We start from the raw sequence: 8174 nt of genomic DNA, 5'->3' as shown, positions 1-8174 counted from the left end.
GGGGGGTGTACTGAGGCAGACTCTTACAAACTTGCAAGGTCTCCTACAAGTTTGGAAGTTTTGGATTGCGAACATACATTAGAACTGCTACACATTCTGTCTCCAGAAAACACAGCGGCATCTCATGAATTTCTCTACGCCGATTCTGAACTACCAGTCTGGCTGAGGGCTCTGCAGCGCCATGACAACACACACCTAACCTGGCCTGCGGTAACCTCTCCTCCTGAACACAAAGTTCCCAGCATTCCACACGTGTGACATTTCATTTCTTTTTGGTCGTATTGTGGAGTCACATTCCTGCTGTGTGCCGGCGTCAGCTCTGAGCCACATACGGGACCTGCTGAGTTCTCATACTGGGACGGGCCTGGTGGACTAGATTCCACCCCCTCATGTCACCGCTGCCCAGAAACTACAGAGACGCCAGCCCAATCTTATCAAAATAATTGAATAATCTTTGCAGCTCTACTTTATTTTATTGAAATGAATTTTAATGTATGTGGACCTGATGTTCTCCATTTAAACCAACTGTTAAATGTATAGTACTGCAGTTGCATTCCCCATCTCAAAGTAATATATCTTCTATTATTACAGATCACATTGTTTCCTCCCGAGCAATGGCCCACCACCACGACGGGGCCTGCCCTGCTTTCTTAAGAATTTCAATTATCAGTTCTTATCATAAAAACCTTGAGTTTATCTTTGGCTGTGACGAATTTCACAGCGTGAGGTCAAACGCGGCCTTTTCAAAATGCAACCTCTTCTTTTCATCTGCTGAGAAAACACACCCACTCGTCTGTAACTAACGTCTTTGTCATGCAGGTTAATTCGAAGTGAACTTAATCCTGAATGAGATTAAAAGAACACACACACACACACACACACACACACACACACACACACACACACACACACACACACACACACACACACACACACACACACACACACACACACACACACACACACACAGACAGACAGACAGACAGACAGACAGACAGACAGACAGACAGACAGACAGACAGACAGACAGACAGACAGACAGAGAGCGAGAGAGTCCTCAAACAAACACATAAAATGCACTCACTCATACCCACACACTGCAGAACACAGGCCAGCTAACAAGCAGCTGAAACAACTTCCCTCCCAGAAAGTCCTGACACGGGGTCCCCCACACAGGCCTGCTATTGAGGCCGAGGTGGTCGACCCATGGCGCGAGGCCTGGGCCTGCCAGCCGGGAACAACCCCCTCCTTTCACTCCATGCTGGAGCAGTGAAAGGCTCCATAAAGACTGCTAACTAATGGCTCTTTTATCAAGGCTACACACACCCTTTCCAGGCTAGCGCAAACACAGACACACCCTCCACTCCACAAGTAAGAACAGCAGCTATGAAAGGGATTCATGAATACAGACAACTGGATTCCTGTTGATTATTATTATTATCAAAAGGCATGTCTGCAATCATAAAAATAACCACAAACACTAAAGGATTGTCTGGTATTACTCTGAATGTTGATGTGAGAGATATGAAGGTGACAGGGCATCCTCTGGGACAAGCTATGTAAAGGCTACGTTCATTACATACAGATCCTAAAAACATTCACATGACCCTCCTTGTTGGGATTCCAGGTTTAAGAACATTTCTGATGATTAGATATCACCCACTTGACAAAAGAACTACAGGCAAACATCCAAATGAAATCTGCTGGCAAGCCATTTAAGAAAAAACTATACACTCTTTGTATTTTTGTTTCATTTGTTAGCAGAACCCTACACATTTCTAATTTGGAAATATGATTAGACAAACGCAGAAAACCTCTGGGCAAAGCCATTATCACCAGCAGTTAAAGCTTTAAGTTATAATAAACATTTGTTACATTCAAGCCATTGCCAAATGAGTTGATACAACGCTAATAAAGACCATCTTCTGTGTCCTCCTTGGCTACGTAGTGCGTAACTGTGTGGAGGAGGGGTGGGAGGGGGGGTGGTGAGAAGCGCGATCAGTGTATCAGTGTTTTAAGCACTAGGATTAGGCAACGGTTAGGGTTAGGATTGGGTTAGGGTTAAGTGCCTTGAAGCCAACGGTTGCTGCGCTGCCTGGAAGGAGACGTTGGGGGCCTAAAACACCATCGAGCGCGCCATCACGGAGGCTTCTATCATGTGGATGCACCAAAAGTGTCATTACTTATGATGCGTAGTCTACCCCATAAGGAATTCTAACTTTATTGTTAGAATTAATGAATCCCAAAGAGGTAACCGTTCAGCCATCACAGTTTATTTATGCGTGGTGTAACTGAATGAACAAAAAAATAGTGAGTTTAAGATCCATTTCCATGTATGTGGTGTGACTAAGGTGTTAATGGGGTTAACAGTGTTTGAAAAATGTGTAAATGTTCCTTATTGCAACGAAGGAGCATTTACCCCACCATGTAAAGGAAAAATAAGGGAATTTTATTTTATTTTTTTCAACCGGCATATAAGCCTTCTTGGGCACCACTTAAGCAAAATGAATGTTAAGTCAAGTATTAGAACTTATTAATTACTTTTCTCCTCAGATCTAATGATTTTAGTTGATCCTTTGAATATTTATTTATTCATTTATAATCATCTGCTTTAGTGCCAGATACGGTTATAACAAGGGTCAAAAAGTGATTGAAAATTGCATATTGTTTTTATTGAAAAACGTAACAAGTCTTCCACAAAGCGAGAGAAAAAAGCACTACACACTAAACTAACAGGCCAGATGTTTAGACTCCGTTACCTTCCGTCTCTGGATCAGTAACAATTTGTTTTAATAACAGATATCACACAGCAGCACGAGAGTATACAGGAAGACGCGGAAACACCACAAATCTTTATCTCATCCCTCCTGTGAGCTGGCAGGAAGCTGAAGTCAGCGCCGCGTTCAGAGGTCAGTCTCATAGGAAGAGCTCTGCTACTGACCGCTGTCTCTCCAGGAACACACTGCATCCTCTGTTCTCCCGCACACTGACAATCCTAGACCCTCCTCCTGCACCACGGCTTTACTGGGATGACTGGCTGTAGGGGGTCCGTTATTAAAGTTTAGTCAATGGGAGAAATCTTCAACAGGGGGTCCGGGACCCCTAGGGGATTCTCAAAGTTACTGCATTAGAGCCACCAAATTATTGAGAATTTTTTTCAAAAACAGAAATGTCTTAAAGTGCCCATATTATGAAAAAAAAATACATTCAAAAATAACTTTTTCTGGGATTTGGGGTGTCTCTGGTGCTTCCACATGCATACAAACTTGGAAAAAAACTATCCATGCTGTTTTGAGTGAGATATGGTTTCTGAATGTCCTCTGCCTTCAGTCTCCAGGTGAGCTGTTCAAAACCTGCACGGCTTTCTACGTCACTAGCCGAGACGATGTGGCTAACCGTAGCACATGGCAGCGCTAGCATGCTAGCTCATTCTCAATGGCAAAACACAGCTACAACACACACACTAGTTGACCATAATCTCCAAAAGAACTACTTCCTGTCCCTGGTAGTCCACAAGTGGCCCTTGTCTAGAAGAAGTCTCCCAGCTAATCCTGCCTTGGACTGACCAAAGCTGGAGAAAGAGTTATCTAGCTGATGGGATCTTACCTCGCTACTGAGCATGTGCAGCTCCCAACTAAGATAGGATAGAAGTGAGATGTCTCACTCTGGAGCTAAGACAGAGACCCAAACACACAGGGTGAAAACAGGATCTGCAGCAATGTGCAGTACAACAAAAATAAGGTGTTTTTTGAAAAGGAAACCAAGGAAACCTATTCTGGTACAACCTCAAAATACAATTATGAACCTGAAAATTAGCTTAATTTGGCGCTTTGAAGGGTAACTACCGTTTTTTTTCAATTTGTACCCTATTTTCCTCTGTTTTTGTGTCTAATTGACTGTTTAGATTAACAATCAATCTTAGACATTGGTCCAGTATTAAGCGAGATCGCTGCAGTCGGCAGCAGAGAAACAAGCTACAATATAAGTTAATAGGACAACATTTTTTTTTTTTTTTGTGTCAACACTGCAAAGGGATTGCTTTAATCTCGTTGCACAAGTACCGTGTACTTGTGTATAATGACAATAAAGGCATTCTATCTATTCTATCTATCCAGCTTAGATTTACCTTCACGTAAAAAAAAAAGTGCTTGTTTTGGCGCTAAAAGGCTCAGATTAATATTTGAAGTGTCTGACAACAAAAGGATTTCTAAGGAGGTCTACCTTTAAAACCTCTGCGACCTTTCTGTTTAACCAGAAACAGCTCTCAAGTCACTAGCACTAAACCCACCAGACTCCGTTTAAAAAAGCAATCATTTTAGCGCGTGAGCAAACATATTGTCACATGTGAAATCTGTAAACTGTGTGTTTATTTCAATCAGAACTAGAGTTGTGATGGTTGGAAAAGTGGAAAGATGACCCACAACGGCTTTTCAAATTTTTATTTTGTTTCTGTTGGCTCTGAATGAAGTGTATTTTACGATGCTAAAATTACTTTTCACTTAAATTCCTGGTAATCCTAAAAATGTACTGTGCCACATGTATGTTTAACATTAAAACATGATTTATAAGAAATTCCAACAATTACTATTTTAATAACTTTGTATTCTATGCACTAAAAAGGTATAAAAGGTGTAAGGGAGTCCAACACGTTATTGTAGGCCCAGCTTAAAATGCAACTTAATTTTATGCAACATATATAGGTCTCTGCTCTCTTTCAGTTGAGGGGTCCTTGGATTAAAAATCACTGAGGACCCTGGTCTATGTAGGCGAAGACACTTTGGACTTCAGTTACATTCTTCTTTTTTCCCCCAGGTTTCCGTATGAGCTACAGGCGCAGTGCTTCCGCTGTAGTTAATGTTTTAATAACTGATTATACTAACAGACCACAAGCCTGGTTATTGTAACGCTAAGAGCCATTTGTTCTTCCGTCAGTCTCAGGGAGCAGCCTAATGGGTTTCATTGACTCATCATTTAGAAAACGCTGGAAAGTTTTAAACAGCATTTACATGACTAAATGTCAACATGGAGCAAGTCCAACATAGAGCCCTACATACACTGTGTGTGTGTGTGTATATATATATATACACACACACACACACACATAATATATATACACACATATATATAAACATATATACATATATACACACACACATATATATACATATATTATATACTATAAACATATATATAACATATATACACACACATAAATATATATATATATATATACATTATATATTATATTACATATACATATACATATATATATATATAATACAATATATATATATACATATATATATACATATATCTAATATATACAATATATATACATATATATATATACATATTAATATATACAATATAATATCATATATATACATATATATACACATATATACATATATAATACACACATATATATATATCACACATATATATACATATATACCCACACATATAATATAACATATACACACACACTATATACACACACACACACACACACAATATACACACACACCACAAAACACACCCACACCAACCACCACACACACCACACACCACACACACACACACACACACACCACACACACACCACACACACACACACACACACACACACACACACACACACACACACACACACACACACACACACACACACACACACACACACCAACCACACCCACACACACACACACACACACACACCCACACACACACACACACACACACACACACACACACACACACACACACACACAGTGTATATATGTAGTATGACTTGGACGCATTCTCCCTCAGTATTAAAAAATAAACAAAAATAGTATGATTATGGAAATACTAACAAAAGTTACATGTGACCCAAGACGCCCAAAACCAAATTGAGCCAGATTTCATGTCATGTTTTGTTAAGTCAGCGTCTCAGTCAGATGATCTTAAATCACATGAAGTGCACAATTGGCCTTAACATACCCGGACCTCACACATGTTACAACGGTGTGTCACAAACACAGTTGTAATTTTAACTTGCAGGGTGAAAATAGACATTGGGACTCTTCTTATGTTTTCCTGTTATTATTTTGTGGCACTACAAACAAGATTGTTGCAAGCTATGACTCATCCTGCTGGACTATAACAAGAAAACAACATAAAGTTAGCTTATTGGGTAAATGAGGACACAAAGAAAACAAAGCTAACTTCTCATGACTGAGGGAGTAACACATGACTGAGACAAAGTGTTGCTGTGGTAGATGTTGATATAACTGTCGTTTAGGAAACAAGACTTCTCGTTACCGTTTCACAATAAAAAGCCTTGCTGCAGCAAAAGATAGAGTAACTGGAAGTAGATCGTTCTAGGTCAGCAAAACAATAATTGATATGCTGAAAGATGATGTGACGAGTTGTTGCTTTTCTCTGTACGATGGTCAATCAAATATATTGTGACAGACAAAAAAAAAAAAAAGACATTTAAAAGACATAACCTTGGAGCTTTGGGAAGTTGTGATAACTATTTTTCCACTTCTCTGAGAGAAGGAAGAAAGAAGAAATCTACTTTTTAAAACGGTGATGAAAATAATCAGCTTGTTAGCTCAGTGTTAACCAGGGTTACAAGTCTCATCCACATGTGGATATATTACACTGCCGCCTTTCGCTCAGAAATCAGTGTTACATGGTGAACTGTAAGGTGTCGTGACCTCAACCTTCAACCAAGAATTAACCAACAGATGAGCCCCACCCACCAATGAAGCCTTTAGCTAAGCCCAGGAAGCCCCATGTGTACATGCAAACATTCTCAATAACACACCTAACACATAAAACAGGCATTACAAGGCCGAACAATATGCTAAGTTTAGGGAACAGTGTTCTGTTCCGTCCCTGCATGACATTATAAACAGAAGGCAGTGCTGTGGATTTACGGAATAGCTGGAAAGGCAAATAATGCGTGGTGAGCCTTATCACAACGTCAAGGTACACATACCATTATCACACATCCCCTCCCTGTCCTGCTTTCTTTCTTGCTAACCCCCCACCTCCTCCATTGTGATAATAAACTGGAGTCTAATTAAAGTCTGTGCACATTCTCTCTTATAATCCACGGGGAAATTCCAACTACGTGTGGGTTTGTTTTGTTTTTTCGTGACATCAACTTCTGCAATAAACACACCGCGAAAGGCTGCAGCATAATGGAAAAAGATTTAGGGATTTTTGTGTTAGTTGAAAGAAAATATCAGTAGAAAATTGCACTTTAAAATGTAATTCACTCATTTTTAGCGGTGCCTTTTATGTTCAATGTTGAATTTGTTAAATTACAGAATCTTGGAAATGTTTTAATTTCTTTGAAATTCAACAAACAATTTCTAGTATTTTAGCTGAATACTGAAAGCAGCAGAAATGCAGGTCTGAGTACACTTTAATATCCGTTTATTTATATTTAGTAATATCGTTATTGTGATATTCAACAAAGTTATTGTATAAATAGCATAATTTCCTCATATGCTGCAGCCCTAGTACAAACCATAGTCTAAGGTGTAAACCAGCAATTCATGAACACGGAGCGGTTTCACAAGGGCAAAGTACAAAGGAAGGGATGGAAGAAAAAAAAAAGAAAAATGACACAAAAAAAAAATAAGATGAGTGAGAGCCAAGATGTCCATTACATGCTTTGCTGCAACGCTGGAATCCGTGCACCAACTGACCTCGTCCTCTCACACTCAACCAACCCGACAGCAGCTGGACCGACAGCATGCACGCAGAGTCACCGTGTGAGATCAGCGCTTAGTGTGTTAAAGTGGGGGAAATAATCAACAAGGCCCGGCTGCACACCGTAACAGATTCCACAGGCCGTGACGCTGACCTCTTCATGTACGTTTGGGAAAAACTTGTGAAGAAAAAACAAACTACAAATCTGGTTCATTGACAGCTTCTTAAAGTGCATCTGTAAATCAAAACTAACTCTTCTGATAGAATAACATTTCTTAGGACAGTATGGATGGATGTACAGTATGTTACAGCTGGAACAATTAGCTGATTGTGGATTGGATGACTAAAAGAAAGTCATTCAATTGTGAAAATCAGTAATTCCCAACTTGGTGGTTGGGACCTCTTCAAAAAGGTGCAGTAAGCGATGCTGCAAAGCTTGTGGATAATAAACAATTACAACCAAC

At 39.8% G+C, this 8174-nt stretch overlaps 1 protein-coding gene and 2 long non-coding RNA genes across 3 annotated transcripts in view; 1 reads left to right on the top strand and 2 right to left on the bottom strand.

Annotated features, from left to right (window-relative positions):
- iqgap1 (IQ motif containing GTPase activating protein 1) overlaps positions 1–8174 on the bottom strand; it is a 67497-nt gene that overhangs the window by 39100 nt on the left and 20223 nt on the right. The window lies entirely within an intron of this gene.
- LOC116687298 (uncharacterized) overlaps positions 3453–8174 on the bottom strand; it is a 22191-nt gene continuing 17469 nt past the window's right edge. Inside the window, exon 3 of the long non-coding RNA XR_004331506.1 lies at positions 3453–3463. This is a non-coding gene — a long non-coding RNA (uncharacterized LOC116687298). The remainder of the gene's footprint in view (positions 3464–8174) is intronic.
- Positions 5761–8174, top strand: part of LOC116687322 (uncharacterized) — a 19874-nt gene continuing 17460 nt past the window's right edge. The window contains exon 1 of the long non-coding RNA XR_004331514.1: positions 5761–5771. This is a non-coding gene — a long non-coding RNA (uncharacterized LOC116687322). The remainder of the gene's footprint in view (positions 5772–8174) is intronic.

This window comes from Etheostoma spectabile, chromosome 1 (genome assembly GCF_008692095.1).
Source record: "Etheostoma spectabile isolate EspeVRDwgs_2016 chromosome 1, UIUC_Espe_1.0, whole genome shotgun sequence".
NCBI lineage: Eukaryota > Metazoa > Chordata > Actinopteri > Perciformes > Percidae > Etheostoma > Etheostoma spectabile.
This window is presented reverse-complemented; position numbering and strand designations above follow the sequence as displayed.